This window comes from Anser anser (genome assembly GCF_964211835.1).
Source record: "Anser anser genome assembly, chromosome: 3".
In the NCBI taxonomy this organism is placed as follows: domain Eukaryota; kingdom Metazoa; phylum Chordata; class Aves; order Anseriformes; family Anatidae; genus Anser; species Anser anser.
The window spans coordinates 82,639,974-82,664,671 of NC_139722.1; the positions used below are offsets into that span (position 1 = coordinate 82,639,974).

At 38.7% G+C, this 24,698-nt stretch overlaps 1 protein-coding gene across 15 annotated transcripts in view; it reads left to right on the forward strand.

Moving 5' to 3' along the window:
* CHRM3 (cholinergic receptor muscarinic 3) overlaps positions 1–24,698 on the forward strand; it is a 282,178-nt gene that overhangs the window by 3,647 nt on the left and 253,833 nt on the right. For 5 of the 15 annotated variants that reach the window (XR_014582643.1, XR_014582645.1, XM_083831960.1 and 2 more), the window contains exon 2: positions 12,383–12,448. The exons of 5 other annotated variants lie outside the window; for them this stretch is intronic. The gene's annotated coding sequence lies outside the window, so the exon portion shown is untranslated. Of the gene's footprint in view, positions 1–12,382; positions 12,449–18,756; positions 24,203–24,698 lie in introns of all 15 variants that reach the window. 5 more of the 15 variants (XR_014582644.1, XM_083831952.1, XM_083831945.1 and 2 more) reach the window with 2 other exon arrangements.

Below are 24,698 nucleotides of genomic sequence, written 5' to 3' on the forward strand. Positions count from 1 at the left end.
AATGTTTGCAAACTGAAGGCAAGGTCTTTTCTGTGGTTGCAAGATTTTTTAGGGAAGAAAAAAAAAGCAATTTATATTAGAAATGATAAATATTCAATTATTGAAATGAGAGCTAGAGGCAATCTGATACTTATGTAAATTAATCTTGACGGGGAGAGGTATAGAGAAATGTTTGATAGCTCAACTACATTACAGATCATGGGAAAATGCAGCCAATTGTGCGTCATTGCCTTTTCACCTGCTTTCTGTGTTTTCATTCTAAAGCTGGCGTAAACAGAAACTGTTCAATTTAGAAAACTTTAATGCACACAGACACAGGGTTTCGCTCGCTTAGCCAGGTGCAGTGTGCCAGGGCAGCCACCGTGCCGCAGAGCAGTGGGCAGCCCCAGCGTCTGTCTGATGGCTCGCCTGGCTCCTGGCACGAGCCTCCTGCCTGACCATGATCGCCAAGAGGTTGGGGTTGCTTTGCTACTTGCAGCAAGTTCCCGTCAGCACAGTGACTGCGATTCAGTATGGTCTGCTTGTGTTTCCCAATTGATGGGATTACACTCGATAGGGAGTGTTTCAGATTATATTTCATTTATTATTCTGAATGAGGAGCCGGTGTGATGACATGTAAGAATAATCTCCTGGTGTGTGTGGTTGATAATCTGACCTTCTACGTTCCCAGTATACCCCCATGGGAGAAGATGAATCTTCACTTGCAGAAGTTTACAGTGCAAAGAGGTCAGAGGTTTCCCTTTTTCTCCATCTTCTATGAGTTTATAAATAAATGAGGAGTGGTGATGAGTATATACATACTTAGATATATAAAAAATTGCTTGGAGTTTCTGTGACAACATTCTGGTGTGCCTCACTTTTGGTAAAGAAAATGACTTAATCTCAATGCCTCTGGTCAGTTACAGTGTGTAATGCTGCTTGTCTGTTTCTCAAGCTGTGCTTATGTACACACACTTCTGCCCATTGCTCCCTTACTTGCAAGCACTGGGTGTACTGGAGCCTGAGACGGAGGGCTCTGCGTGGGCCTTAGAGCTCCACGTGAGGTTTAAAGGCATCTCTTTCCTGGACAAATCTGCAGTCTTCACAACACATGTGAAGCAGTGTTCAGAACACACTGCAGCCTCCATACTCCTGCTGTACTTCTAAGCTTGAGAAGGCCCCTCCAGCACCCAGGATTTCTAGTTTCCGAGAAACCTTCCTGACATCGCTGCATGAAGGTCTGAATTATCATCTGTAGGAAATAATCCTGACAGTATTGAAGGCAAAAATGCTATATATTATGTACAAGGATTTATAAAATAGCTCCAAGGAGTGATCTGCTGCTAGCCTATGACTCCATCATTCCATTATGAAATAATTGCTGAAGTCAATAAATTTACTTATGTGGGTTTCTAGGAGCAGAAAATACATTATTAAGGCAGTGAAGTCACTCTTAGGAAATCTTAATAAATATGTAGTGAAGAAGCACTTCACTTCTTTAAGCCTTGCATTATAAACAGTTATGGAGAGCCATGCTATTCTTTATAGGTTTGAAATAACAAGTCAAGCCTAAAAACAATAACAAATCTCTCTAAAACGTTAAACACCTCCTAGAAGGTACTGGGCTGCAACAAAAACAAATAATTTGGTGAGAAAATAGCAGTCTTAATATACAACATTAATTGCTTCTGTTGGTTTCAAACAACCTGGAAAACATTTATCATCTTCATGGCTATTACTCAGGAATGAGAGAGCGTGCAGGCCATTATCGTGGAGAAGCACACTTGCATTGACTAAAAACACAAAAGAAAGACCTTGGTAAAACACAGTAGGAACAATGTCAAATCCATAGAGAAAAGCACTCCATTCCCCGTCCTTACAGTAAAGCAGAGGAGCCTGTCCCACAGGATGCCATTGTGCATAGATGCGTGCACATCCCTGTGTTGTGGTGGGTTTCCTGAAATACAGCAGGAGTTGGGTCCATCCTGGTGTATTCAGGCAGCAACATCCATGCTGCACGTATTGAAGCATGAAATATGCGCTGTGTGTATAGGATTTGGTGACACACAAGGCTTGGTTTTTACAGCTGTGCACTTGGTAGTAGTCACCTGCTCAAATTCTTACTGCTTTCTTTTAGACCAGAAACTTTTTAGCCCTCTTTCATGTTTCTCTAGTAAAAATTAGTATTACTAATTGCCACTTTTTATCATTAATTTTTGAATCAACACAAGGTATTGCTATAGAAACAAATCCTTTCGAACTTCACTGCAGACGATAGTAGAATAACTCAATATAAAACAAGCACAATAGTAAGAACTATTCAAAAGGGTAAGAAACTTGCTTTCAAAAAGGAGTAATGCAGGCACTTAAAGCTGTCACAGAAGAACAGAATGAGAAGGTTTTCGGAATTACCTTTTTATTAAGCATCTCCAATTGCTGTACAAAGTTGTACTCTTGCTTCTAACAAAATAATCACAGCACCCAGTCTCCTCAGAGGTAGAATACGTCACTCCCATGGAATAATCTGTAGATCTCTGTCGTTATGATGATGTTTCACCATATGGTGCGGCATCTTCTGTCAAGGATGGCTCTTCTTCAGTCTTGACAGTGGATATGTGGGAAAACCATAGGACTAGCTGGACATCAAGCAACCCAATTTTTTAGTTGGAATTCTATAGTGCTTTATCTCTACCTTTTTTTTTAACCAGGTGAAGCATCCATCTCACTTTCATCAAAATGAAGGAGATGTTTATTTGCATTTTACCTTGTGATCTCTCTTGATGACAGACGAGAAGTTGTGTGTATGCACACACAAGTCAGGGGGCTGAGGGGTGTGTAAGTGCCAAACACCTGTGGAACAGTGAGGAAGAAAATGGAGCAGTCTTGGAATCTGTTGTGAGTGAGTCCATGGTTGGCATTATGGTTTGTGACAGATTTTGAGTTAATAAAAGCTTTTATGTTTGTAAAAAGTATACCTTTTTACAAAGCTTACATTGTGAGTAACAAGCGGCAGATAGCAAAACGATAAAAATGCAATTGCATGCAAGACCACAGGTCCACAGCTTTCTCTCATCAGAACATCTCCTCTTCTTGGAGAGCCTTCCAGGACTTTTGCGTAATGTCAGTCACCATTTTCAAGCAGTATGTCGTATCTCTAGATTCTTCCTCTGATTAACATTGAGTTCTGGTTTTGCTACCTGAGAAATCTTAAAGAAAATTCTGTAACGGAAGCTAAAGAAGCATTACAAAAGGTGATAGTGAAGCAATGTGAAGACTGTTTTACTCCCAGAATTCTTGGGAGGCAAAGATCCCCAGAATATTTATGTATGTAAATATCTTTCTAAAATGCCTGTTGCAGAAAACGTCTCCTAATAAAATGAGAAAGAGGAAAGTCACTTTGTTAAAATGTCTCTTAAGGAGCACTGAAGGCATGAAGAATTTGAGTCGTTTGTTGGGGCTGGAGCCACTAAAGTAATTTCAAGGAGTTTTAAATCTAGTAAGGAGGCTTTGTGGGGTATAGTTATGTTTATTTCAGGTTCCTCTAATTGTATCACTTTGCTAGTGATTTTTTTTTTTTAAAGTTATCCCATATTTCTTGGGGAAAGAGATGGAGAAGTTCACTCCTAAGGGTAAGGACACTGATCTTCCCTGGAAGACAGAAAAAGATGATCTCTGGAGTCTGGGTGTTTAAAGTTAATGAAGGAAGACTTTAGAACAAACATTACTGAAAGGGGATGAAAAGGTGTATGAAGTAGAAAGTTGAATGGGCTAACCTCCAAGTGTATAAGGGAAGCTTATAGGAATGTAACTCAAGGGGTAAAGGGTTGAGTTACAGAAAACAGTGGCTAAAAATAATCCTGTTCAGTGCAAAGGGAACTAATATAAATAGAAAAGCAATGAGAATAATTTGTAGCTCCTTTTCTGGAAACTGCTGCTCAGTAGCTAATGGCTAGTGATGACGTGGTAGGCATTAGGTATTGCTTGTCCTTTTCCTTGGTCTTAGTGTGATAAGTGTGTATAAGGACACTTAACACACAGACACAGTGTGATAAGGGAGTATATCAACAGAATTGACAGCATTTGACGTTGCTCCTGATGATGGACCATCATAGGTGTGTGCCGCTCTCAGATTTTTCCTTTTCAGTTGTGCACGCCGTTTTCACTGGAAAAGCGTAATGCCTAGTAAGACTTCTAAATAAAAATAGAAGTGATTATTACTCTTCCTCCCCTCCCATGTCTCCATCCAAAACATGCAGTTGTTTTATGAAAGCAAGTACATAGAAGATGCAGATACTTGAGAAGATGAACTGTATTTTTCAGAAGAAGCAGACGGTGTTTATACTGTTCACTTCTGAGTCAGTAATTTTCATTCTCACTCAACTCAATGAAAGCTGTGTTTGTTTGCTAAAGGGAATGCTAAAGAGGCAAAAATGTGCAAGCAAGATTGAAAAAGAGGCTTATAAAAATAGCAGTAGGTTTGTGCATCCTTGAAAAGTGGTAGATAAAAAAAGCAAAGTGTATTTAATATATAGAAACCTTTCAATCAGTCTTTAAAGGCTGTCCAGATCGTGATCACTTTCTGCAACAGCTCGTCTAGAAATTTCTGGTTTTCTGCTGCAACTATGTTAGCTTGAGTGCTTCCAGCTTGAGCTAGCCTCTCATGGATTGAAGAGCCAACAGCGAATATTTTCCTAAGTACGTTTGGTTCTTCTTCTGGACCTACAATACAACTTAAACCAAGTTACAAATTCATATGAATTTGGACAAAAGCTACTATGATTCTCTTTCTTTAAAGGCAGTGTCCAAACACTTCGAGAACTGATGAATTTTTTCAAGGTCTTAAACTCATATCCAGAAATCAAAGAGATGAGATGCTAATTTTATAGGTAAAACCTTAATGAAAGTATTTATTCAAATCTAATTTTCATTACTATGATTCTGAAGATTAAATTTTATACAAGTTATGTTTCTTGTAAATGCAACCTAACTGATCCATTGTTAAAAACACACTTTTAGCTGGGAGGAAAATAGTTTTAAAGGTATTTACTTTTCTAGTTTGGATTAGAAAAATGCCATTTGTCATATTCATTTCTACATTGTGTTGTATTGCCATCCATGAATAAACTACTGAAGCTGAACAGATAGCATGATTCTTACTAGTGTTTGCTCCTCTGCCTCCTTTTCAAATAACAATGTTAGGTTATAAAATGAAAATTGTGATTCTAGAAAGACTTTCTCATTAGGAATGCTAAGGAAGTATGGATTTTGATTTATAGATACGTATTAAACACTTTCTTGAATTAAGGTGGGAAAAAAAAGCAATCTATTTAGGACTCAAAGCCGCTCATTTAAGAAGGCATATGTTGAGTCTGCTGTCCAGAAGTGTTATTCAGTACGCAGGTACTTGTATGGAAAACCTTTGTGAGGAATTATATGCTGATGCTTTTCAGGGCACTTGTGAGCAAATCTGTTGCTGATATAAGCTGCCAGGAGCAGCTCTTGAATTATGGGTATGGTAAAATCGAACTTTTAAATGTCTGAAGCAGAAGAATGAGGGTTATGCTACTCTAGACAATAAGAGCTGAGAGATCCATGAAGATCCAGCGTATACCTGTAGGTGCTGAGGCCTTAAAAATAAATAAATAATAAAAAACCAACACATCTCAACTGAACTTCATGTAAAAGAAAATAATAGATGAAAAGCATGTCATCTATTTTCTTAGTGTTAGCGTATACATAATTCTATCTTGTCATATTTGTAAGCTTACGAAAGTGGATGTGCAAAGATAAATATGATCAGGTATGTTGTTTTCAGGAAGAAAATAATCATAAACTTTTGTGAAAAATTTGTAATGTACTGACAGCTCTTTAATGTAGCTAAATGGCCAGCTACTAGAAATTAGACAGCATTAGCATGCAGAGGTCTTATCTTTGTTATATTAGTTTGAAGCTTTCCATGGTACAGTGAGTCATCTGGGAGGCCAGTATCTATCTCTGTGTCAGATCTCATCAACTCATTTCACTTGATATGTTGTTCTGGTCAGTTTTTGTTTGTTTCTAGGAATAATATACTCATTTTACAACAGCCATATAGTTTTGCTCCTGCTTCTCTTAAATTGTGTAGTGATTACTATTTTTATGGCTGTTACGGAGCACAAAGGTTCCTTTAAAAAAATAAAAACTATATTTTTATGAGATGGTACCGTTTTCGTGTTATGGTTTATGTAATGGGATGGGTAAGAATTTATTTGTATTGCGTATTTATTTATAATGACAAGAACAGTTGAATGCTCCAAGCACTTGTGTTGTAGCCTCTTGTGGCTGGGCGACTTGCATGACATTCCTTCATTCTGTGTTGTGGCTGAAATTGGGTGTTGCAGCGTTGTAAGGGCAAGGTTTCTGAATCTTAGCGTTGGACAGACTGAAAAACTAAATTTCAAGGTTGTTCCTTTCAATTACTCAGAACCTTCTACTGAATGTGTTTGAAATTCATAGCTTTTTTTGAGTTATTTTCCTTTTTTTTTAAATTAAAATAACTTTGGTTAGCATTTCACTGTGTTTTTCCAATTGGTAATGCTGCTGCTCCAGATCTCAATGTTTAAAAAATGAACAAACAAACAAAACAACAACAAAAAAACTAACACGAGGCTTTGTGGATTTATTGGAAACTGGCTTGAACCTACAATATTTAACTAGTATCCGTGGTATGGGGAATGCAGGGTAGTTACCATATGGTTTTTGACAAAAGTGCTAAAAAGAAATACTTCTGTAGGAAATCAGAAGTCTAGTGGTAAAGGTGGTAAACTATGTGTGGGCCTGAATTTCTAAACTAGAAAATGAGGGTGCTCCCCATCCCTGATGCCAACTGTCCCAGACTCTTAAGGATTAAGAGCAGTGACTATATGGAGAAAAGCTGCTCTCCGCATGCTTTGCTAACTCATTCAGGCTACACCCAAAAGGTAAAACCCTAAAAGGGAGCGTTCATACGCTTGACAGTTGTGGGTATATGCCATCTGTCTGTGTTGCAATTTCTTTGTTTGTTTCTTTGTTTTTATAAACATTCATGGGAATATCCTGAAAGGTATTGGGTGAAACCTAGCACCACTGAGTTAAAGGAGGTTTCTTTGCTTTGGATTTAGCCAAATTGAAGTTTCAGTTCATCCTGGATTTCACTTTCCTTCATTTTTCAAGCTCGGACAACAGAAAGTGTTTTTTTTTTTTTTTTTCTGCACAGTTTGACTTGTGTGTTTTCTTTATAACTTTTTTCTGGAGCTTTCCAGCAGGAGTACATCAAAAATTCTTCCCCCTTCCCTCCACCCCCCCCTTTTTTTTTCCCCCACCAAAACCATTGCACTCTCCTAGTTAAAATGGAACAGAAATGTGAATTCTAGAAACATGTGGCCAGGCAGCCTCCTTTTGGCAAGTGAGATGTGGAGAGTGTACGTGTACAAAACATACTTCAAGGCATGTCCTAATCAACTTAGGTAAAATAAATTGAAATAAATATCCCAAACTATTTGCAGCAGTTAAATTATATTAATTTAAATCAGATTAAAGCTATAATGTGTGTAGCTATTTTCATGTCAAGATAAGCTTAAGCAATATTCTTCCTCTGATCCTAGTTCAGAGTAACAAGCAGGCCAGAATGCTTCATTTGAGGATTGTTATTTCCTTTTTGAATTTCTAGTCTTTGTTTCTTCTCCTGGTTGGCTCTGTAATTTTTTCCAAATATCCTTGTTTGTCCGTATTTACAAGTTTGCGTCTGGGACAATGAGCCATATATATATACACACACAACTTTTCATAGTGAGAATCATGAAACTGGAACAAGTATTTTAAGCAGCTAATTAAGCACAAAAGCATAAGAATAGAGGTAGAGCTTCAAGTAGAATTTTTTTTTTGTGTGTGTATTGGAGAGAGTAGAATGTAAGTTTAAAAACATGTGAATCACTGGGGAAACTCGAGTGAAATGGCACACATGGAACAGAGCTGGAGTTCTCCATGTTGTATTGTGCATGTAAAATTAAGAAAGTCATCTTCTGAATCGGCCCGCAAGAATGAAAGGTCCTTGTTACAATATTGCTATGGCAAGAGTAGTATTAATTATGGATTGGTTTCTTGGCAACATTATGGCATTTTCTCTTTTCAGCAAAAGTCTGACTTGGAGAATGCTGACTGAAAGCTGAGTAATATCAGATGGTCGTCTTCCTCCTCTATGGCTTCTATCATTTAAGTCTTCAGTAGCTTAATCTCAGTGGTTCTGTGAAGTTAATAGATTGCTGCATTATACCACAAGGGTAGTATCCTTTCAATCTGGGTTTAAGTGAAATGCTAGGTCTAGTTGAGATGTTAACATGGATATTGCAGAGATATCATGTAAATATGTGAATAGCTGTCTGTTACGTAGTTCAAGATGCTATAAAATGGACAAATGACTGTTAAAAGTTTGCACATCTACATGTGACAACAGGTATTGAGCACTCGCTTACCAGTTAAAAAGTTAACTAAAATTTTGGATTTGGGTGAAGAAAAAGATGTTAGAATATGAAGATTATTCAGGAGTTCATAATCTCAGAGGAAGAGGCAAAGCTGGATATGCACAATATGTTTGACTGAAAAGCTGGTTTTTCTTTTGTATGCAAGTGCAGACAACTGTGCAAACAGCTGTAGAACATGGCAACATTTATGTCGAAGAGCTTAATATAAAGAAATGTGGGTATGAATTAGCCAAATACCAAAAGCTGTCCTTACTTATGTCAATTTCTAGCTCCTCTAGGGTCATCCTCAGTTCTTCACAGAGCATCCAGTATGTGTGCTTGTCTTCTCAGAAATATCTCAGAATTTTAGGTAGCTGTAGCCTTTGTGGCATCTTCGGGATGGGCGGGGACTACGTAGAGAGACTTTACTAACTGCATCAATTTTCTTTAACGTACTGTCTGTGCCCTATACTAATGTGTGCTTTCTATGTCGTTACTTCTCTTTCTGAGAGGAAAGTTACCAGAAGTGTATGCTGAGTGTTGCCATTTTGACATTGGAGAACAAAGTGCTTATTTGGGTTATTCTCTTCTATTTTAATCAATTTTCTGTTGCACAAGTATGAGTTGAGAATGTCCATGTTTTGATTACCAAACCTGTAGTTTCTTCATACTGTTGTAATAATAGTGAGTCTTAAATGCACAAAACTTCTGATGCTACAGAGCAGCCATATTGCATAATGAGTTCAGCACAGAAACCTGACAGAACTAACTGGTCTGAGGATTTTGTTTACTTTTCTTACAAAGCTGGTAAAATTAATTAGTCAACTAGCTACAGCAGAGGGAACTTGACCAATTGCTCAGGCATGACCAGTGGATCCTGGCAGTTCACAACAGCTGTATTTCTACCTCAGGAAACTTAACTCTTTAGATTGTATGGCATCTGTTTGCTGCATAGGCTAATTTTCATTAAGTTACTTATTTTTCCCTTTTAATTTACTGAGATTTCCTTTTTGCTCTTATTATTATTCTCTAGTTAAAATTCAGAGACAGCAAAAGAGGACAGTTACCCAACCACAGAGACAGACTGGCCGCCCAAAGAGAGTTTGAAGTTCAGTAACTCTAGTCATGGGGAGGAAGTGGAGGAAGGTTGTTTTAGTCAGTCATGGATTTGAAGCCACAGTGCTTTAAAGCTTCAGCATTACTGTTGTGCCTTGACAATCTGGATAGATGTTTTCAGTTTCCATGAGAAAGTAAAAGTTGTCTGATATTGAGGCAGCGGGAGCCTGGAGGCAATGGCGGAAGTGAGATGATGGGCAACTGTTGAAGTAATTCGCTAGCATTTATTCCTGTCCTAGACACATCTAAGCAGTCACACAGACACCTCTCAATGAGGGATAAATATCAAAATCTGGTTCCTAGCAGTCTTCATATATAATCTTAACGTGATTCCAACATGACGGGACACAGCTATATCCAAATACGCTTACAAGCTTGCAGACTGCTGTTTACTAATGAACCATTTACACAAAAGGTTTCATTTTTGCCCTCTAAAAAAGGGTTCTGCTAATCTTATTGAATAAATTTATTTTTTTTTCACTCTCTAAACAATTAGCTTTATTCTGTGGCAGTCAACTGCCCCCCCCCTCAGAATTATGGGGTTGATATTGGAAGATTATTGATTTTCTTTATATAAAGATGTGGTATTTAGACCACATAGCAGATCAGAAGTGAAATGTTTTCTCCCTTACAATCAGGGATACTGCCTTAGTGGGGAATTTTCTGGCTCCCGTTGATTAAAGTGACAGGGCAGATTTGACGTAGGTAGATTGCCAGTGCTCTCCTGCCCGATAGCTATTGCCGTAATCAGGGTGGAAAGAATTCCTCCATATGCTCTCACAAATTGAGTCGATTTTTTTCTTCTCCTTTACTTAATAGCCTGCCCTTTGCAGGAGGAATTCCTGTGCTGGGCCTCAGTTGCAGACCACTTCTCCACCAGAAGTGCAGCGTTCTGGCAAGCCAGCACAAAGAGTGAGAATGTGGACAGGAATTGCCAGACCATCACAGTCCATTAATTTTACCTTAATTATACTTTGGCCCGTGATTAATACAGGTCACTGCTGCCTGGTCACATTGTAGATCATGCTGAATATTGTACAATGACAAGTACAACTCCTCTGAGTCGTTTTGACTCCTTGGCTTAAACAATCATTGTTTAAACAGGGTGAGGAAACAGTTTATTTTAAAAATGTTTCCAAGAAGTCCTAATCCCCTTTTGGGGTAAATGGAAGTGTTTCTGCTGTGAGATTCCTTTTAACAGTAAATAGCAGGCAGGTTGAATACTGAGAAAGAGACGGAAAAGGTAATTGAAGTGCTGTTCCGATTTCTCAGTGTGTCAAGTGACAAAATTTCTTGGCAAAAGGTCATGCTTGCAGGTCAAGAGTTGATCAGGTTAAAAGTGTGTGCATGAGGGGTGGTTTCAGGAGGTGATGCTGGACCAGGAGTGCTTAGAAGCAGTCCTGCTCAGTGCCTGCGTATTTGCAAAACTCTCATCTCTGTCATAGGAGCAGCGCTGGGTAGGAGCAGGGAAATCATTAGCTTAGGATAGATCATTCATTCACCATGTAGGCTGCGTGCTTTGTTCTAAGGAGTTTTGAATGTTGTGTTCGTTTCCCTGCAGACTGCTCCAAACACACAGCTCTTCTGGTTTGCAGTGCTCGCAGGTTGTAGTTACATCTTGTGTAACCAGCTGGCATCCACCTGAGCAAGAACTTGCCATCACATCCCTTTTGTCCTTAGCAAGCATCCCTCTTTCTGTACTGTTAGCAATTGAGATATTTTCTTTCTCCGTGTTTCATACGACACAGTATAGCTCCCATGGGAAGGCTGGGTGCCCGTGTCTCATGGACAGGGAGGAGTTGCTTGTGAGCTGGCTGTCCTGTAGCCATGACCCCGATGTCACCATGCTGACCACTGAGCAGCTCTCCAAGTGTCATGCTTTGCATCCTGGTGTTTTCAGGGGAGCTGCTGTGCCTGGAGGTGTGTGACCATAAATCACAGCAGTCCTGGAGAAGGTGGGCTGTCTGTGCTGCAAGGGAATGGGCACAGCTGTGACCGACAGTCACTGCATTCCTGCTCATCACTCAGAGCCTTTCAAAAAAGCCCTGCAAGCGAAAGCACAACAGTTTGAAACTTAAATGTATTCTTGGGAAGTCAGAAATGTATGCCACAGGTTCTGTTTCCCCCCCACCTTGGAGGATACTGTTTGGCCTGAGTGATAGTTGTAAGCCCTGAGCATGGACTTTTCTTTCAAACCTAAGTCTCTGTTTTCATGCCTTTTCCTGGTAAGTTGAGTATAACAGATTTGTTTGACAGAAGATTCAGTCTGGTCTGTGTTTTGCCAGGAAAAAGAAAAAGCAAACAACACATGAACAATAGTGTTTCAGGTTGAACAACAACAAAAAAAAATCCGTTGGCTTCACAGTTTTATTTAAAAGACGAAAGATTAATACTTCAGAGTTTCTTGCCTGTTTATACAAGAAACAATGCAAGAGGATTAAAAGTAGTCACTTCAAGACATAAAGCAAGTTAAATTCTTTGACGAAATCACAGCAAAAAGAACATTTAAAAACAAAACCATTTGCATGTAGTCTTAGTAAACGTTATTTTATTGGGAGCTGTTTGTTTACTGGCACCTTCTTTCCAGAGTAATGAATAAGACAATAAATGTGTTTGTATGCAAGTACATCTCTGCAGCCCCTACTTCTCACTCCAGGATTGCAGGAGTGTGGCAGGAACTTCCATAGATGGTGATTGATTCTCTTCAGTTTTAATTATATGTGCATAGGTATGGTATGTCTTCAGAAGCTCAAAATTCCTCGCTTGTCTTCGTGTACTGTTATGTGAGAGGTTTTTTTTTTTGCTTGTAGGACCTGATGATAGCTTTCCTGCAGTGATGAACAAGTGGGAGTAGGAGGGAAAGAGCTCTTCTCACTGTGAGTCCTACATAATTACACATGAAATGATGGAATGAGTCAAGGCTAGGTTGTCTGGGCATATATGCGTATGTACAGGTTAATACAGGAACAGGAGCTGCATTTCTTAGGTCATTTTCTTAATCTTTTTATATAAGGCTTCCATCAGCCTGTGCAAGAATATGAAAATAATGTTTATTTGTCAACAATTCCTTTCTAATGATAACAAGAACAAACTCTCCCAGCTGTAAGTATTCTTTACATAAGTACCTGAATAATTTGACCACAAAGCTGTTCCACTCTCTCATGTACGTATATTCTTCATTGCTTCATATCTCAGGGAGTTTTGTTCTTGTGTGGAAGTAAACATGAATGTTCCATCTTTGCTATTTTAAGCAAGAAGTGGAAACTTTCATAGGTGAAACAAAGAGTTGAAATGTAAACTGAAACAGATTTCAAGTTGAAGTTCAATTTTGGGGTTATAAACTGCTTTTGTAAGACTTTACTGTATCTTCATTGCTTCTTTTAGACACAATTATGATTGCAAAACATTGTTAGCATTTCTCTGATGTAACAGGATGGCATGAGTGCTGGTCTGAGACCAAGGAGCTGGAAACTCTTGCTTTTACATTCACAGTCTCTGCTGGCTTCTGTGGTGGCAACCAAGTAATGAGAAAAGCATTTTACTAAAAATTTTAACTCCCTACTGTTGTTTTCCCCTCATCTTTTCTTCACCTGCTGGTTTGTACATCTGAGTGTAGAAAAACTGGGATCTCACTCAAATCTCTCTTTAGGTGGTCTTATGATATAAATGTATCCTTTTATTTATATTTTCAAAATTTTAGAGGATGTTGGCTTCTTACCATCTGTCACTAGATAAATTTTAAGTACTGGTATGCCTCTTATCGACTCCTATTTTTGATTTGCCTTTGATTGAAGATAAAGTGCCAGCAATCGCATGTCAAGTTTAGTATGCTGCTCTGCCATCAAGATAACAGCCTGCTAGAGATACTAATCAGTAGTAGGAGAGTTGTAAAACAATCATATGAAGCTCATAACAGTCCCAGCTTGTGACTTTGGATACTGAATAGCCTTTTGTGGGATGCCGGCATAGATCTGTGAGAAATAAGTTGAACATCCTTTTGGTAATCAGGTGCTTAACTCAGATGAATGAAACTGGAATTGGTTCAAATGTGCCCAGTCCTTTCCTGGCAGCATGCTAGAGGAAAATATCTGTTCAATTCTTCTACAAGAGCAAATAGTAGTTAATGAACTCACCTCTCTAGAAACAGAGTTCCATTATTTTTTTTTGTTGGTATGAAATTTCTTCTTAAACATAATTTCAAATGTTCTGTGGCTTGGTCCTGTTCTCTTTAATTCTCTTATTTCTTCAAGTTCTGTTTTCACTTTGCAAATGGTAACTAATTGAAAGCTGTACAAGGTGAGCTAAAGGCTTATTGACTTAAATTGTTTTTTGTGAATAGCAGAATTATTCTGTTGCCTTGCATATCTGGTTTAAATGATTTATTTTGATTTATTATTATGAGCCATTTTGAGTGGGAACAAGTATGAAGTACTATGTAATCTGATGTAATACTTACTGTACATAATCTCTCACCTAATACTGATGAACATTATATTTTAGTAATCACTAGTAATCTATATTTTATTTAGTAATCTATATTTTTAGTAATCAAACTGGTGCATACCTGAGAAATCATTAATACTGGTCTCATTGCAGTAAGGTTTTTCTATGAAACATAACATAGTTTTACATTTTCATACATTATTGTAGTTTCTACACTGGGATAAATTAGACTACAAGCACATTTATGCTATCTGTGTGTTCCCATTGGGGAGAGGAAATGGTGGCATGTAGGAGGAATACTGTTGCTGTAAGCAGACAGGGTATGGCTGAAGCACAAAGATTTCTGCTGCAGGTGAACCTTTAAAGACTGCCAGGATCACCTCGCGCATTTCTGAAGGCACACAAGTGTAAATTCTTTTATTTCCTGTGCCATATGACAATTTATGGTAGGAAATGATACATACAGTATTGAGTTAAACTGCAGGAATGATGCAGTTGTCTAAAATGAAAATTCTGCTGCTAGCTCAAGGTCAAGGCTAATTCCTAAGAATGACATCAGATATTCGGTTACAAATTAATACAGATCTGTTCTGAAAAACCTGTGGCAAAGCTTTCACCTGTGTAGTGGTTCCCACCAGCAAGCTTGTGGGGTTTCCATGCAGTACTGATTCCTATGTCGTACATGGTGATTCCCATGGAGACACTATTGCTTGTACACTGCTCTTCCAAGATAACAACCAAAGGTAAATCATGTTTTCTTGTTGCACAACAAAAGCTTGTGTTTTCGAGATCCTGAGGAATTGTCGCGCCTTTCTGGATGATGTGAAGTATGTTGCTTATTTTTACTGTATGGTGTTTTGCATGGTTATGCTTCATCAATATATGGATTTATTAAATGCTTTGGGATGCTATAAGAACCTGTTGTAAACCATTCAAGCTCTCGTATCTTAAAGTTCTTAAAAAACAGTTCACAGGTGAGATATTATGAAGTCAGGGAGATATTTCCATTCAATTTCTGTATGCCATTCTTTTTTTTTTTCCTAAGGTCAGATAAAATGTGCTTCAGTTAGGTGGTGTCATTTGTGAGTACACATTGGAAAAGAGCCTGAGATCCTTCCTTAACATTTGTCACCTTTCTATATTTTTAATGTATGGCTATATTAGTAGCTGTTTTGCTAGAAGATACTTTTACTTGATGTGAGTACTATAGTCTTTCCTCCTTGGCTATGATGGACTACTTTTTTTTTTTATTCTATTAAAAGCACAAACAAATGTACCTTTACCATATGGTGAAATCTTCTCAGATGCACGTGTATGTATCTTAAAATGAATTGTATTGTACTTTGTTCTGAATTTTTTTTTGTTTCTTGAAAAGCTGATCAATTTCAGATCTGTTTATTTCTTTAAAAATATGTATCCATTAATACAATAGAAAAGATGAACTGGTTTCTGAGGCCTCACCATAAGAAAGATGTGGGTCCAGATGAGGACCATGAGGCTGATCAGAGGGCTGGGGCACCTCTTCTGTGAAGAAAGGCCGAAGGAGCTGGAAAAGAGGAGGTTCATTGTGGCCTTTGAGTACTTACAGGAGGCTCTAAAGATGGAGAGCAACTTTTTGCAGGGGCAGGTAGTGATAGGAAAGGGGGAATGGTTTCAAAGTAATAGGGGAGATTTAAATTAGATGGCAGGAGGAAATTTAGTCTGAGAGTGGTGAGTCACAGGAACAGGTTGCCCAGAGAAGCTGTGGGTGCCGCATCCCTGGAGGTGTTCAAGGCCAGGCTGGATGGGGCTTTGGGCAGCCTGGTGTGGTGGGAGGTGTCCCTGCCTATGGCAGGGGGTTGGAACCAGGTGATCCATAAGGTCCCTTCCAACCCAAGTGGTTCTGTGGTGAGAAATAGAATGGAGTAAGTTGAAAGGACAAAATACGTTTTTTTTGTCTTAATTAATGCTTTTAGCTAATTGGATTACTTGTGAAATAATAAATTTCAGATACTAATGAGATAACTTGATAACGCTGATTAGAATCTCAGCTTTCCACTGAGATTGTGGCCAACATCCAGAGCTACCTCCAAAGGTGCTTGTATCTGAAAATAGTAAGTAGGCTTTTTTAGTTTATTTGAAATTGTTGAAATTCAGTGAATTTGAAAGTATCACTTTAAAATGACTTCTGACTTATGAATGACCTTTAAAAATATAGTTAGGATCTTTTTCATTTATTGGATGGAAAGGAGATATTTGTGGTTTTTGCTTGTTTAGTGCTTCCAGTAGTGTTTAGAGTAACATAAGTCTAGTCACCTTTCTCAGTCTGAAGTACTTGAGATAAACGAAACATTTTCCTGAAATTTGTGGAGAAATAGGAATGCTTACTCAGGAAGAATTGAAATGAGCAAGGTCAGTTTAGTTGAGATTGACATTTTAATACCTGCCTGAATAATTGTGGTACGTGAGGAGAGTTACTGCTCTGCCTCATTTACTGGATTTTATCTCTCTAGTGCATGCCAGTTGTTAGCATGTGTTGCAGCCTGGCTTGTTCAGAAATTAAAGCTTACCCAAAGTAAAATGTATCTCTACCATTTTCCAAAACCTGTCTATTTATCAAAAGTGAAGATTTTTTTTTTAAACCTTGCCTAAGTGATGGAGCCTAAAAGTGTACTTGACGCTAATGTGTCTACTACACTAAAGGGAAAAGTGAAACGGCCTGGAGAGGGCTGGATACCCCTAAGTGCTAAGTGGCTTGAGAAGAGAGAGATGAAGATGTGCTGTCTGCAGTGACCAAGTACAGACTGGAGGGGAAGTAAAAGCATGAGGCAGCTTTGCGCTGGTTGGACGTTCTGCATCCCTGGAAGGAGAGCATTCCTCCCCCTGCCTCCTCTCAGGCTTCTCCAGCTGCAGGTGGCCCAGCTCCCCTGAGGTGTCTGTCCTGGTGTGGGCACTGAAAGGTGGCTGAAGTGGGCGCTGGGCAGCAGGGCTGGGGCCTGAAGGATGGGCATGTGAGGAGAAGCAGTGCAAGGAGCATGGGGACCATGTGGCTGCTTGAGGAGGGAAGATGCAAAATCAGTCCTTTGTGACAGCCTGACGTGCTCAGAGTTGCTCCTCTCCTGGGTGGCGCCTTACCTGTACTGCCTGGGAGGCGGCAGGAGCAGCATGACTTCTGCAGTCCATCAGCCCTTTGCCAAAGGAGGGAGCAGCACCTCCTCCATGCCACCAGAGCAGGTGATGCGCTATTTCTAGTGACTCCCGCTGTCGAGTGCGTAAGCAGTCCCGGAAGCAAGGAGTGGAAGTTGGGAATGTGCTCATCACTTCATTACACTAATTGTGTTATCAATAAAGTATATCCTAAACAGATTAAGAACAGGCTGCCTTGTCAAAAGGAGCTGTTCAAAATGAAGCCTGCCCATCTTTTCAGAGCTGAAAATCATTTTTGTTAATGGTCTAGAAATAAAGGTGAAATCATAGACAATTATGCTGTCTACGCATTTTATCAAATCGGTAAATAACTGACAGCGATTCAAAGGACTTGTACAGCTGAAGCAGTCAGTTTCTGAAATCGAGGATGGCAGACCCTGGTTGTGGTGCTGGGGACCACAACCTGAAACGTGTGGGCTTTGAAACGGCTAGTGACTGAGCCCAAGTCCCCTAGGTGGTGCTGTAGAAGAAAATGCTAGTGTTATTCCCATAGTTCAATATATACAAAAGGCTGTTTTTAGGCTGACTCAAGTACCTCAAGTATTTCTGATAACAGACCACTTGTTTTCTGATTTATTCTCATGACATAGGATTGAGTCCACATTATTGAACGATTACCACTATTACCATAAAAGGGTACAAATATACCCTCTTTTGGAAGACTTAGCTTCAGTTTAAGTCTACGTTTTGTTTTGCTTTATTTTGTATCTGACAGTACTAAAAATCCTCCTGAGTATTTTTTTTTTCCAGAAAGCAGAAGACTTTGCATTTTTGTCTCTTCATGGTCTAAGTATTGAAATATTTCTAAAAGGTGATATTACTGATAGCAAGTATATTTTTCAGTCTATGAGTACTGCTCAGTGGAAGGAATTACTCAGAGTATTTCTTCTAAAGTAATATGTAAGCAAAGCTAATGGAATTGGTTGTTGTGTATATTGGTTTAGTGATGAAGCTCTAATTTCAGTCATTTGAACAAAAATATGGAAAGTGCTGTTTACATTGGGGAAATTTAAAACTAATAAAATACATCTTCCTAAATCTGTGTGCCCCTTTCCCTCTGCTTCAACAAATTGTGTAGCTAGAATATCTCTCCATAAAACCTGTTTCCTCAGCAAATCGTAAAATACAGGAAGACCTATTCAGGAGTCTAAACACTTACTGCAACAGTTCAAAGAAGAATTGAAGATGGTAGGTTGGCTGCCGTGTGCTACTTGTTTTGGAGAACTCTATGGGAATTGTTCTTGCACAATGAACTAATAATCTGATGATGCTTAGTTTAAAGTTTTCTTCTTGTTTGGGCATTGTGATACAAATTAGTCATAGTTACTTAGTATTCAAAATATGTGGGGCTTAAATAATCTGCATTCACTTAAGATGCATTCAAGAAAGATCCCCTGTGCTTTCAGACAACAAAAATATTTTAAAAATTTAATGAGATTTAATTTAAAAAGCTGTTTTTTCAGGTGCTTCTGGTGGTACTCTAGTAGTATACTACTTGTCTAAAGAATTTTTCAGTAGTGTTAGTTAATAGTGTTGTGTTGCTTTTCAATTTCAGTTAAACTTCCCAAATCAAAACACTGCTGCCCTTTCTCCTCATTCCACCAACCTTACTAGATCTGTATCCAGAAATGATGTCTCTTCCAAGTGCATGTGCACAGATGCTGCTGGGGACTACTTCTCATTCAACCATGCACGGCAGGGAATGGACAGTGCCTTACCATTTGTCTGATGGAGGAGATAAAATTCTTAAAGAAGGAAGCCTTCCCAGTTTGCCGTCATTGGTTCCCATTCAGTATCTGCGAATAGATGGGTGACCTCTGGAAAGCTGGAAAGAAAACATCAAAATGCCATGTTCTCAGTCAACTTTGTCTCCGGTATATCATTAAGTACTTTAACATAATAAATTACAGTATTATACATTATTATACATAAAATACATTAAGCAATTTAATGTAATAAATCAAAAATGATTTCTGGTAACATCAATAGCTGTTGTGAATGGTAGCACAATAAAAATCCTGTTGTGTTAAAAGAAAAGTTTTAGGCAGTTTTCTTTCAGGACTAATCACACAGCTATGTTGTTAGTACTCTTCTTTTTATTCTTCCGCCCTGTGGAAGTCTCGGGAGAAAGACAAAAGTATGGCTTATGTGCCTGCATGCACCCTACAATTTATTTTATGACTGTGCTATTAATTTCTATTTTTTTTAAAGTCCAGGAAACGGTGCTTGCAATATGAAGTAAAATACACAACAGACTTTCATAGGATTTAAAAATCTGTTAATTTTTTTCTTTTCTACTTGGCATACATTGCATTTCCTGAAATCAATACACATTCATGGACAAAGTTTATTTCTGCATTATTTTCTGTTTAACAGTTAAATCTCTTCCTGCTGATTGTTGCCTTGGGTTTTATGTGCCTTTTCTGACTGTCTGCGCTGTGAACTCAAAGTTCTTGTGTGGTGAAATGTTGAGAAGATTCTTGCAATACCATGGATTTGGATGGTGTTAAGGCAGAACATCAAAATCTTGAAACTTTCTCTCAAGCACTGCACTGCTCCAGAGTTTTCACTTGAGTTCTGTGAAAGTGCTTTGAGCTGCATGATGGTCCCAGTTCCCAAACATTTTCTTCTCCCATGAACTTCTTAAAACCCAGCTGATCTGTACTTGACTATCTTTGGAAGCTTAAATATTTGTGGCTTCAAAGTCTTTAGCAGTTGCAGCACCACCACTGACCTATCAAGAAACATCCCCCCCCTATTTTATTATGTATCTGCAGTAGGCCATCTCTGCTCTCAGTTTCACACTTATTCTGTAGTCAGGTCAAGAAAAGGAGAAAATTATTTTTGGCCTGGTTGGCATGTTAAGTGTCACTTACCTACTGTTATATACATTCATTTTAAAAAAGAAAAAAAAAAAGGAAAAATGGGCGATTCTCTCCTTCCCCCTTCCCATAAGAACTTTTAGCTAATAGGCTGGGAGCCAGGAGACTGGGCGCTCTTGTCTCTCTTCTGCAAACTGGGGTTGGTCGCTCTGGGCAGTTCACAGTCCCTGCTGACCCAAGCATCTGGTCTCATTTTTAATGTTGATATAATTAGCATTTTGTATATATTCAGCTGATGCTATACTCAGTCATTGTAATGAATGTTTGAAACAGGGTTCAGATCTCAGCCATTTATCATACTTGGACCTCAAAACTTTTGGCACAAATGTGCCAAATACATGTTCAGTGGTATCTGTTAACTTCTGACTGCCCTAGTAGGGCATGGTTTTGCTTCAGAAAGAAGTAAGTAAACAAGTAACTCAGGAACCACAATATTGGACCTGCCATTGTTCTGTGATGATAAAAGCAATGTTATGACAAGTGGCATAGAAAAAACATGGGCAGAAGTGAGGTCTTAAAATAAGTAAATAATCCTATATTAGCTGTGAATTTCTTCAGGAGTCCATGGTGCAGCTGTGTTGCCTGTTCCTCTTGCAGTTTTTCCATAGGGGCAGAGAGAGATGCAAAAGGCCGTGTGTTCAGATCCTCCTGATCCACCGTGTGAAAGGCATGGGCATTTATTATGAAAATGGTAATAGCATATGTAGTGCCTATGCGTTATGTATTTTTTTATTAGGCCTTTGTGAGCGTGATTCCCTTCTCATTATGCTATTTGCTATGTTAAACATTTCATAGTAATAGAAGGCTGCTGGATGTTTAAAAAAAAAAAAAGGAAAAAAAAAGATTGAAGCTTTAGTTTCACTATTTGATCATTTAGTGCTTTCTGGCATATGTGACAGCATAAAGGCAAGTAGAATTACTGAAAGGGAAGACCTGCAGGAAGATACCTGTATATATACCTATTTATATGTTGTTGAGCCAATGTGGTTTGCTAGCATACGATTAAGGAGAACAAATCAGATATCAGTTTAGTATAGAAATATGAGTAATATAGCACTCAAAACTAAATATTTGTGCTATTAGCTTTGTATAAAAGCTCAAAGAGCTTCTTGATTTTATTTGCAGATTTGTGACTGATGAAAACTAGGATTGCAAAACATGTGGATATGTTCTCTGTAGCGATGCCTGAATATGATGGTGTCTGACAACCACGGTCTGAAAAAGGAAAGCCCCGTTTTCATTTAGGAAAAAATAAATGCAGATGGAAAACTCTAGACTTCTGACAACCATAATGGATTTCTGACATGATGGGATTATCTAACTTTCAATCCAAAACATGCATAGTCTCTAACCCAAAGAAACAAACAGAAGCAAGGGAAAGGAAAAAGGCTTCGGAGGAATCTCCAAAATGCAAACAGTTTGCTTGAAAGGGGCAGTGTGAAGCATGGGGCAGAGAGGCATGCGCACTGGCATAAGCAGTATTTTCTCTTTGGACAGAGATACTGGATTTGCAGAACAGTTTTGCTTCTTACAAAACTCAGCAGAAAGAACATAACGTACCTAAAAAAAGAAACAGTATACATATCCTGCAAAATGAAGTGATTTGTTTAATAAACTACTACATCCCCTAGTTGGAATAATTTCCTTGAACATGATGGAACATGGGTGTTGCTTACGTGTTTGACAATGAAACTTCAAGTGTTAGGTAACCGAAGGTGAAGCAGTTGGAGGGAAAATCTAATTGTATGTGAGCATAAGTAGAAGTTAGATGGTGTACCAAAATCTTTTCCATCACATCTGATTCCATAACCAGGGATGTTTTATATAAAAATTAATAAATTAAAACAAAAACAACCAAGGGTATTGCAGATTCTAATAAGTATCACAGAGAAAAACAGAATATAAACCATGACTGAAGATCTCATCCTTTAAGCCCTCATAGCTAGAAATGATATGATGTAGTGGTGAAAAGAGCACCTTTCAAAAGCCAGCAGTCAGACTTTAAGAAGATGCTGGGGGGATTAAAGGGCAGACAAGCAGAAAAAATAGTAAATATCTTCAGCTCCACTGAAGAGGTAAATGTGAATGTTTTAGGATGGCATTCTGATCAGTAAGAGATGCCCGTAAGGTCACTTTTATGAGGTCTTTCCAGAACTGGTCCCTGCTCTGCTGCTGCAGTGAGGCTGTCTGGAGTCTGTGTTCTCCCCAGCTTCAGAAGGACCTTTTCCTTCTTTCCCAAGGTCAGTGTTCCCATTGGTCTGTGCACTGGTTTGCCAGCTGCATTGCAGGTGCATCCCAGGGGTCCATCTTGCTGTTGCTCTCTGTCACCACTTTACTAAACTGAGACTTCTGTATATAAGGCACCAAGCTAGGAATACAGCTGCGGAGTCATAAGTGATGTGTGCATGAATTATTCAGTAGACACTGATGTACAGGTCCGTTGGTGTGAAGCATAGAAGCACCAGTTATTTCAGATTGAGATTATTTTTATTCTTCCTGGAGAGCTGGAGGCTTTTCCACATTGGCAGACTTTCACAGGTTTGCATTTATGTTATCTGGGAAAAGGGGCAAGGGTCAAACAGCAAGTTCCTTTGTGCTGGTAGAGGCAAACATGTCACATATTGGCTATGTCAGAAATGTACTTGAAGTCACTGACAGAGTCAACAGAAGAGTAAGGTATTGATTTCTTTGCTGCTGTTTTACTGAAGCATAGGAACAGTTAAATAGAAAGTTTTGACTTATATTTGTGCATAGTAACTATTGAGGCGTCTGGGGAGGTTTCTGGCTTTCGGATGTGTGTGTATGCATGTCCTGCTTTTCAGAGGATCACAAAATCAAGTAGCTGCTTAAGAAAAAAGGCCCTTGATTGTGTGTTTCTGTGTGTCTGGTGATCCTTAGTGTAGAAGCCTGATGTTCAGCTATTGGTGATTGGTAGAGGAATCCAAACTGCTTCTATGGGAACAGGGTAGCAAGATCTATTCGGATGTTTTGGGGAAAAAAGTAAAAATCTTGCAGGTTAGAAAATAGCCCTAAAAGTAACATTTTAGTATTGATTTAAAAATAGCTTGAAGGATATGGCTTAATTACTGGTGGTGATTACATCTCTCTAAAACCTTCTAGCAAATAATACTTCATGACTAGAGTGGGGAACATTTTCTTGTTGGTCTTCAAATCTAGTTGAGCAGATGCAAAGTAACAATGTTGATTAAACAAATAATTTGCTGTTCATAAACCAGGTTTTGCTATACTTCCTTTGCAGAACCCAAACATCTGGTCAGACTACTGTGGCTTAATGAGTTACCATAGTTCAGCCAAGCTGCATTTTTCCTTGAATTTGCAAGGAGCAGAAGGTGTGAACCTGGTTATGACTTTGAGTTAACTGATATGCAGCACCTGAGGAAGCCCCAGGAAGGCAAATTTATGTTGGAGGTCTTTAGAAATCACTGGCCTAAATTATTGCAATAATATTTTTTTCAGTTTTGTCGCAGAGAGTGTTTCTGTCCTGGAGAGGATGTTGATTGCCTGTGTCACTGATCTTGTTTAATTAAAAAAATAAAGCTTTGTCTGCTTCATTTGAATAGTTTGGACAGCCTATGTCTTCAGGAAATTTGTGTTAAGTTTAAATTTTTAAATCTTTTATTTTTGTATGGCTTAAAATGTGCCTTGTTAGACTAAATATAATCTGAAACTGTATGCAGACAAATGCACACCGGAGTTCCCATAGGTGTAATTCAAATGCTTTTTAATTAATATCTTCAGTAAAGTGGATTGACAGATTTTAGTCATTTATAGCTTGCAAGCAGTGGTTTGATAGCTGGAAATAGGTGGGTAGTTTTCTGTGTTACCTTACAAGTAACAATTGGAGCTGTTTGCAGCTTCAAACCTTGTAGCTAAAAGGAAAAAAACAACCCTTAAAAAACCTGAAACCTCTCCATTGAAGGCAGCAGCTGTTGAGAGTAAGACTTGGGTAATCAGGAATAGGTTATCACTTGATTGAACTCCATAGTGTTTACATATGGGAGAAGGGGAGACCATGGTACCCATCCTTGCCTGAGGGACCCTAAGGTAGTGCCAAGCACTTCTAGCCAGTGAGATACTGCCCAAGGGGCAGCTGATAAGGTATGAACCCTACTTCTTTGTTTTTAAATTATATACAAGTGCTCATAGGGTAGTAGGAGTGCTTGGTTTGGTGTACAGTTTGAAGATCTGTGTGGAGTGAAGATCCGAGACTGTTCCTGCTTTGACATTGCTGAACAACTCAGGCATGTACAGAGTCAGAGTTCAGGTATTTTTCAGGCAGTTTGTGATATCTAAAGCCCATAGGGGCTCAGAGGCTAGGCAGGTTATTTGAAGGCTGCTCTTTTCTGCCTACATATCTGAATTTCATCCAGTCCATGCGTTGATCTGGGCCTAATGACCTCACAGGATCGACTGAAAAGATATACCCTAAACCATGGGAGAAACAGATTTGTTTTAAGTGCCTTGTTTAAATTGGGTATTGCCTGCAGAGGAGCTCTGCTGCAAAGCAGTATATCATGATGCTTTTGTAAGTGTGCTTTGGGGTGAGACATTTGTGCTTTAATTTGGTAAAAAAAAAAAAAAAAAATCATGATGG